This window comes from Bufo bufo, chromosome 6 (assembly GCF_905171765.1).
Source record: "Bufo bufo chromosome 6, aBufBuf1.1, whole genome shotgun sequence".
Classification (NCBI taxonomy): domain Eukaryota; kingdom Metazoa; phylum Chordata; class Amphibia; order Anura; family Bufonidae; genus Bufo; species Bufo bufo.
Genome location: NC_053394.1, coordinates 135,746,675 through 135,756,132, shown reverse-complemented (window position 1 = coordinate 135,756,132; position 9,458 = coordinate 135,746,675).

Here is a 9,458-nt window from a genome sequence, read left to right as displayed (position 1 = left end):
AGAGATAGATTCCACTGATGTAATTAACACCGCAGTACTAACTTTCACTGCCCCACCTTACACCGAAAATGGGCAATAAGTCCCAAAATTCTGCTCCCCAGCACTTATTATATGTACATGGGTGGCCTTCTTTTTGTATTCTTCATCAGTATTAAAGAAGCACTCCCACAAAAATTCTTATTCTCTGACCTCCTAGAAAGGTACATGATGTAAACTGTAGTGATGGTAATTTTCTTACCAATGGCTGTATTTGTGAGTTATAACCTCCCTTCTGATGCTCAGCTGTGTCATGTGACCAGCACTCTAAGGGCTGTGTTTACACGAGCGGAGGCCGTGCGGGTCATCCGCAGCGTGAATGAGAGCCAAGCCCCGTTCCTGACAGCAGAGACACAGAGCATTAACATGATTGATAATGCTCCGTGCCTCTCTGTGATCTTTTTACTACAAAATCATGGTGACAACTTTATCTCACTGTGACTTTGTAGTAAAAAGATCACAGAGAGGCACGGGGCATTATCTATCATGTTAATGATCTGTGTCTCTGCTGTCCGGAATGGGGCTTGGCTCTCTTTCACGCAGTGGATTACCCGCACGACATCCGCTCGTGTGAAAGAGCCCTAACTCTCCAAATAATACAGCATCCTATGGGAGCCTCAAGGTCAGTCTCATAGGAATGAATAGAGAATTAACTGTTGGAGATCAGAGTGCTGGTCACATGACACAGCTGGGAATCAGAAGGGAGGTTGTAACTCACAAATACAGTCTCTGGTAAGAAGAGTACCTTCACTACAGTTTACATTATGCACCAACAAGTTGGAAAATAAAACATTTTGTGTGAGTGCTTCTTTAAGGAAGTCTGTCAGCAGTATTCATCCCGCAGAACTGCTGACAGTGCTAGGTAGTGGCTGTGCAGGGAAGGCGAAACCTACCTTTGTCTGAACTTTTATTAGCTGCATCACTGTGACTAGGAACCTTTATTCCACCAGATGCCATTCCCAAGTGGTATTTCATTATGGAGTGCTTTTCTGGTCAAAACTGCTGACCAGCTTGGGGTGCTTTTAATTTTTATTTTTTTTTACGTTTTCTTCCTATTGTATTCACTGATTGGTTGCTTTGCACCCAACATGACACAAGTACTTTGCCACCTTGCAGTCGAAGGGTGGACATATTCTTATCACAGCGCCACCTTGAGGTTAAAAGCTGAAAAGGCTGTAAGAGGGCTGCAGTCAAAAGGGTTCTGTTTTCAGGAAACAAAAGTCCTGAGTGCAGCACCCTTGAAGTTAACTTAGGCCTCATGCACATGACCGTTCTGTTTTTTGCAGATCCGCAAAACACGGAAGCCGCCCGTGTGCCTTCCGCAATTTGTGGAACGGAACAGGCGGCCCATTGTAGAAATGCCTATTCTTGTCCGCAAAACGGACAAGAATAGGACATGTTATTTTTTTTTTTTTTGCGGGGCCACGGAATGGAACAACGGATGAGGACAGCACACGGAGTGCTGTCCGCATCTTCTGCGGCCCCATTGAAGTGAATGGGTCCGCACCCGAGCCGCAAAAACTGCGGCTCGGATGCGGACCAAAACAACGGTCGTGTGCATGAGGCCTAATCTGTAGGATGGATCTACCATGGTGATCATGTGATTCCAACCATTGACTCTCCAGATGTTGCAAAATTATAACTCCTTGGGCCTGCTGGGAGTTCAGTTCTGCAGCAGCCGGAGAGCCACAGATTGGTGGCCACTGCTTAGCCTTTTAAAGCCAATAGGTTCCTGTCACCACAACAAAATAACACCTTAGAGCCCAAACTCTCAAATTTGGTGGGATTTCCTCATATCAGCACTTAAAGCCTTAAAAAAAATTTTGTACATTTATATTTTTCCAATTTACTAGAATATATATCTAACGTAAGATGTTTTATTTCTGTTAAATATTTGAACTGCTTATTCCCTTAAGACCGGGCCCTCAGGTCCGTAAGTGTGAACCGCCAAAAGGGTTCCCCCTCCTCAGGGGTGTGATTACAGTAGCCACTGTTCTTGATGTTACACCTTATGTGGTCCAGACAGCTGAAGGTAAACTGCCTGGGATGGTCTGTACCTATTTAGGGGCCACAAAACTTAAGTGAATAGTTTGGAATACCCTGAATTTCTGTATAGATTACTAATACAGTGTGGTCTGATTTGTAGACTATCACAATCTAACTACATTAATAACACACAGAGTTTTGTACCATCCATGTCTTTTACTGGGCCCCTCACCAGTAATATACTTACCCGGCTCCCAGGGCCGCTCAGTGTCCCCGTACTGCCGCTGCTGCTTCTCCCTGCACACGGATGAGAACATCTAGTTAGGGGAGCAGCCAATGACAGGTGGGGACAGGGACGAGCCTCCCTAGCATCATGGGTGACGCTAGGGAGGCTCATCCCCGTCTGCCATTGGCTGCTCCCCTTCCCCCCGACACCGGTAATAGCTGCGGTGGGGGGGGCCAGGATCGGGTTAAGTATATTACCGGTGGGGGGGGTTATTGAAATTGGATAACCCCTTTAATCTCTTCCTAACCACCCCAACGTAAATTTACGTGGCTGCCGGGCATTTATAAATGGCTTCGGCTGGCGCGAGCAGCAGGCACCATAGCCGCCGGGTGTCTGCTGTTTTAAACACTAATGTCCGCGACCGGTGGTAATGCTGGTCATGGACTTTTTCAGATGCCCTAAAACCCAAGGAGGTGCGGGCTTCCGGGAGTGCTTCGGCACAGATCAGGGTTGCCGGAACGTGTATGCAACAGCCCCTGTTCTCCTGTATGACAGAAGCTGCTGCATGTTAGTTTCTATGGAATGCTAATGCATTGGAGTCTATGAGAGAAGCAATCTATTGATTGCTTGTTATAGTTCCTTATGGGAACTTTAAAAAAGTTTTTTTTTTTAAAGTGGCAGCAATGTATTGTTATATTGAAAATGAAGTGTTCAAGGATAGCTATATAGCCATCACAGAAGACAGTGGGCAATCTAATGATTGCCAGTTATAGTCACCCAAAAAGTTTTTTAAGTTTTTAAAAATAACAAAAATGTATATAAAAATTTAAATCCTCCCCTTTCCCCAATATGTAAATATTATTTTGTGAACAATAAAAATACGCATCATTGGCATCATCGTGTGCAAAAATGCCCATTCTATGAAAATATATAAAAATATTTTTTCCATTTGGCGAAATGGAAAGATTCAAAATGGGCGATTTTTGGTCGCTTCACTAACCACAAAAAAATAAAAAATGAGCCCCCACACAGCTCCGTACACATAACTACAAAAAAGTTATAGGGGTAAGAATACGGCGATGAAAAGAAAAGTTTTTATTTATGGTATGGTATTGGTAAAATCGTATTGACCTGGGGAATGAAAGTAACAGGTCAGTTTTACCACATAGGAAATAGTGGGGGAGGGGGTATCGAGAAACACAGATTTTTATTTTATTTTTTATAATTCCATCCCATTTGGATTTTTTTTTTCCCCCACCACATTTTATGAAACCGTTAAAGGTATCATTAGAAAGTGCATCTTGTTGCACAAAAAACAAGCCCTCATACCGTTATGTGAAAGAAAAAAAAGTAATGGCTTTGAAAACACTGGGAGTAAAAAAAAAACTAAAATGGAAAAATAGAAAATTTCCCGGTCATTAAAGGGTTATTCTGGAATTTATATGGATGACCTATCCTCTGGATAGGTCATCAATATCAGGTTGGCGGGGATTCCACCAAACAGCTTTTAGAAGAAGCCGTGAGTGCCGCAACCTCTTCTTAGGCCATGTGACTTCACCGTACGTCAGTCACTGAGGCTGAGCTGCAACTAGGCCATGTGACTACAGCGCTGTGTTTAGAAAGCTGCCGGGAGACCGGTGAACGCAGAGGCTCCCTGAAACAGCTGATCGGCTGCGGTGCCGGGACTCAGACACCCGCCGATGTGATAAGGATGATCCTGAGGATAGGTCATCATCATCTTTATCTGGATAACATTGGCGGGCGTTCATGAAGAGAAAGTGAACCATTGAATTTTATAATCTGTCGATTTTTCTTTAGCAGCAATCACATCGACCAAAGATTTCCTGTAGCAGCAAATATGATTTGTACAACATTGAGGGGGAATTTTAAACCATTCCTCCTGTGTTTAAGTTCATCGGTATTTCTGGGGTACCTGCCATGCACAGCCCTCTTCAGTCCACCGCATAAGGGTTAGGGCTCTTTCACACCTGCGTTCTTTTCTTCCGGCATAGAGTTCCGTCGTCGGGGCTCTTTGCCGGAAGAATCCTGATCAGGATTATCTCCATGCATTCTGAATGGAGTGAAATCCGTTCAGGATGCATCAGGATGTCTTCAGTTCCGGAACGGAACGTTTTTTGGCCGGAGAAAATACCGCAGCATGCTGCGCTTTTTGCTCCGGCCAAAAATCCGGAACACTTGCCGCAAGGCCGGATCCGGAATTAATGCCCATTGAAAGGCATTGATTCGGATCCGGCCTTAAGCTAAACGTCGTTTCGGCGCATTGCCGGAGCCGACATTTAGCTTTTTCTGAATGGTTACCATGGCTCCCAGGACGCTAAAGTCCTGGCAGCCATGGTAAAGTGTAGCAGGGAGCGGGGGAGCAGTATACTTACCGTCCGTGCGGCTCCCGGGGCGCTTCAGAGTGACGTCAGGGCGCCACACGCGCATGGATCACGTGTCGCATGAATCACGTCATCCATGCGCATGGGGCGCTCTGACGTCATTCTGGAGCGCCCCGGGAGCCGCACGGACTGTAAGTATACTGCTCCCCCGCTCCCCACTACTACTATGGCAACCAGGACTTTAATAGCGTCCTGGGTGCCATAGTAACACTGAACGCATTTTAAAGACGGTTCCGTCTTCAAATGCTTTCAGTACACTTTCGTTTTTCCGGATCCGGAGTGTAATTCCGGCAAGTGGAGTACACGCCGGATCCGGACAACGCAAGTGTGAAAGAGGCCTAAAAGGGGTTTCCGAGATTTTTATACTGATGACATATCCTGGATAGATCATCAGTATCTGGTGGGGGTCCAACCCCCGCCGATCAGCTGTGCGGCGCTCGCCTTCTGAGCTTTCCATAGGCAAGTGACGACACGTTTATGTGTCACGTGGCCTAGGCGCAGCTCAGCCGGATTCAAATGGCGTATTTCTAATTATTCAACCATTCTTTAGTTGATTTACTTGAATGCTTTGGGTCATTGTCTTGTTGTAGCACCCAACATCTCTTCAGTTGAGGTCATAGACTCCTGCCCTTAGGCTACATTCACACAACAGTGAAAAAACATCAGTTGAAAATGGCACAACCGTCTGTTTTTAACGTCCGTTTTTTTCACTGATGCCTTTTTTGAGAAATGGACATTACAAACGGTCCCCTTCAATTGCATGGGGACTGTCGATTTGTGAAAACAGACCAAATAGAACGTTTTTTTTTTTTTTGTATTTTTTTTATGTCCGTTATTCACTGGCCATAGACACCATAGACTACCATTGTTCTTAACATTCTCCTATGAAATGTTTTGATACACCTTAAAATTCATTGAGGAAAATTTTCTTAACCCTCTTCCCGACCACTCGCTGTAAATTTACGCCCAGGGCTAATGTTGGTCACACACATTTAACTCCTCAGATGCCGTGGTCAAATGTGACCACAGCATCTGAGAGCTCAAAACCTGGGAGCACGTCCTAGGGCAAGGACTCCCTCTAGTGGGGATAGGGGCAACCGGATAGTGTGTGCAGCCGCCTTGCCTCCTGAATGATTTGAGGCCGATAGGTTCCTATGGAGACCTTGCCTGTGGCCCACTTTTTAGACAGTGGCGACCACGCCATAAAAAGCAGCAGATTTTTGTGATAAAAGGAATTTGCAACAAACTATGTGAATCTTTTATGCCATAGAACAGGCTTATGCCGTTTTCACCGAATTCTCGAGTTCACCACTGGGTCCCCATTGACCGTAATGAGGTCTAGCGGTGATCTGTCCACTTGCATAAATGCTGGACAAATACTGCTGCATGCCGGATCAGGCAGCCAGATTATCTCTGACGGAGATATGAACGCAGCCTAAGGAGCATTAATAAATTACCCACTTTGCTCCCTCAATGACAAGACATCCAGACCTTGTGGCAGCAAAGCAGCCCGAAGCCATGATGTCTTCTCCACCATGCTTCTCAGTTGAGATGAGGTTTTGGTATTGTGCAGTGTTCTTTTTCCTCCAAACATAGTGTGAATTTGTTCTATAACGTTCCCCTTTTGTCTTATCTATCCATAGAATATCCAGGAGATCTCAGACACACATGATGTGGGCAGCAGTTGCTTCCCTCATGGTGTCCTTCCATGAATACCATTCTTGTTCAGTGTTTTTCTGTTAGTGGACACGTGAACAAAGGTTACTGCAATTTGTAGAGTCTTCTGTAGGTCTTTTTCGGTTACCGTTGGGCTTTCTTAACTTTTTCAGGATTGTCCAATGTGCCCTTGGAGAGATATTCACTTCTAGAGAGAGCGCCAGCAGTCCAGAATTTTCTCCAGTTGCAGGTAATTTGATTAAGGGCTCATGCACACGGCCATTGTTTTTTGTTTTTTTTTTCGCATCCGATCTGCACTTTTTGTGGATCCGATGTGGACAGCACACAGTGTGCTGTCCCACATCCGTATATCCGTTTCGCAGCACCCACAAAAAAAAAATAGAACATATCCTATTCTTGTCCGTATTATGGACAAGGATAGGACCATTCTATAGAGGGCTAGACGTTCCGTTCCGCAAAAAAGGCTACGGCCATGTGCATAAGTCCTGACAGCGGATCGTTGTACACTCAGGCCTTTAACGATTTTGTTGCCTTTTCATCTTCTTGCGCGTGTATAACGTCTTCTAAAAGTTGCTAGAATGAAGGCATGGGTTACAATAACCAATCTTTCTTAGGGCTCATGCACACAAACGTATTTTATTTCCACTTCTGTTTCTTTTGCGGACCCATTCACTTCAATGGGTCCGCACAAACAACGGACGGAACTCCATGTTTCCGTATTTCTGTTCTGCAAAAAAGTAGTGCATGTTCTATTATTTTCCGTAAATCACGGTCTAAGGCCCTATTCAAGTCAATGGGTCTGCAAAAAATACGCAAAACATCCGTATTTCGTGGATCCATACTGTAGAAATGTTGTGCCCAGCCCATATTGCTCATGTTTTGGTGATTAATAAGTTAGTTTCCGAGCCGCAAAAAACGGATCGCATACGGATATGTTTTGTGGAATAACGGAACGGAAGAGGACTTAAATCAGAGAAAAATATACCTCAGGATCTGTGTAAACGGACTGCAAAATAACAACGGTCGTGTGCATGAATCTCTAAAGGGAACCTGTCACCAGGATTTTGTGTATAGAGGACATGGATGGCCGCTAGCACATCCGCAATACCCAGTCCCCATAGCTCTGTGTGCTTTTATTGTGTAAAAAAACCGATTTGATAGATATGCAAATTAACCTGATATGTGTCCTGTCCCGGAGATGAGTCCAGCGTGAAGGAGCCCAGCACCGCCCCGCACCCGCATCGCGAGATTACGGCACTCTAGCTTTCTGACGTCGGGGAGCAAGGAGGAGATTCTGAGGATGCGGAGCGGTGCTGGGCTCATTCACGCTGGACTCATCTCCGGGACAGGACACATATCAGGTTAATTTGCATATCTATCAAATCGGTTTTATTACACAATAAAAGCACACAGAGCTATGGGGACTGGGTATTGCGGATGTGCTAGCGGCCATCCATGTCCTCTATACACAAAATCCTGCTGACAGGTTGCCTTAAAGCACCTGTGAAGCCCACACTTCCAATCTCATGTCCTTAAACTGAAAGACGTTTTGCCATTTAGCTCTTTGACAAAAAAGGAACAGTGACCCTCTGCGTTATTGATTTTTCTGTGATTTTTGATTTGTTAAGATTGGCGTTTTGTATGCCGATCTTAATTTCTGGCTACATGCATGAGAGGCACATACTACTTAAAGGGGTTGTCTGTACATTGTATACAAGCTGAGCTGCTCCTAGGAAAAGCTGGAGAAGGCTGCGGTGCTGCTGTCTTCTTAAACAGCTGGTCCCAGGTGTCGGACCTCCACTGATAGGTCATCAGTGTAAGGCTAGGTCTACACGACATTTGTCGCGCGACAATTTTTATAATAGTAGTCTATGGTGTCACACTGAGACATGCAGTCGCAGTGCGACACCATAGACTACCATTATAAAAATTGTCGCGCGACATTGGTGCGATAAATGTTGCCGTGTAGACCTAGCCTAAAACTCCTGGAAAACCCCTTATGGTGCATGCCTGCAGGTCTGTTCATCAAAACTGAAACTCACACCAGCAAGGAGTTGGTGTAGATCTGAAGTCTACTCTATGCCACTTTCTTGGCATAGATTATAAGAAATGTGCCAGTTGGCTATGCCTGGCTCCACATCTCCCACGATTTGGAAAAAAAAATGGCGAGCAGGGTGTAAACTGCCGAAAATGTCACAAAATTTTGTCCAAGTGCCAAACCTTGCAGCCTTCACACATTTTCTGCCATGCAGAGGTTGACGGATGACCCCCAGTGTGCTTAGACATGAACGGTACAGCAGATTGTGTGTTACTAGCGGTTTTCTATAATTGCGTCTTGGATAACAATCAGACTACATTTTAGACCCCATCAGACCCCAAAGGGGTTCACTTAGTTTTCTTGCAACTGTATATCACCATAGAGAAATGACCTGACTACAACTGACCAATCAGATCCTACTCTCTGCAGCGGTCTTGCTTACACCTCCCCTGGTGGCCATTGGAGCTTGGAGCAGGGGAGTAAATAAGTCCTGAATCTTGTGTGTTAGGCCTCTTGCACACAAACCATTTATTTTTTCTGTTTTTTGCGTTCCGTGTATGGAACCATTCATTTCAATGGATCCGCAAAAAAAAACGGAAGGTACTCCGTATGCCTTCCATTTCCGTTTTTTCCATTCAGTTCAAAGATAGAACATGTCCTATTATTGTCTGTATAACGGACAAGGATAGGACTGTTCTATTAGGGGCCAGCTGTTCCGTTCCGCAAAAAAACGGAATGCACACGGACGTCATCCGTTTTTTTTTGCGGACTGAAAAAGCCATACGGTCGTTTGCAAGAGGCCTTAGGCTACTTTCACACTAGCGTTAAAGTTTTCCGGTATTAAGTTCCGTCATAGGGGCTCAATACCAGAAAAAAACATTTGTTTTATCCTAATGCATTCTGAATGGAGAGCTATCCGTTCAGTTCCTTTTGCAGTATTTTCTCCGGCCAAAATTCCAGAATACTTGCCGGATCCGGCATTAATTTCTATTGAAATGTATTAACACCGGATCCAGTACCAAGTGTTCTGGAAAAACGGATCCGGTATTACAATGCATTTGTCAGACGGATCAGGAAACAAATGATATCCGTT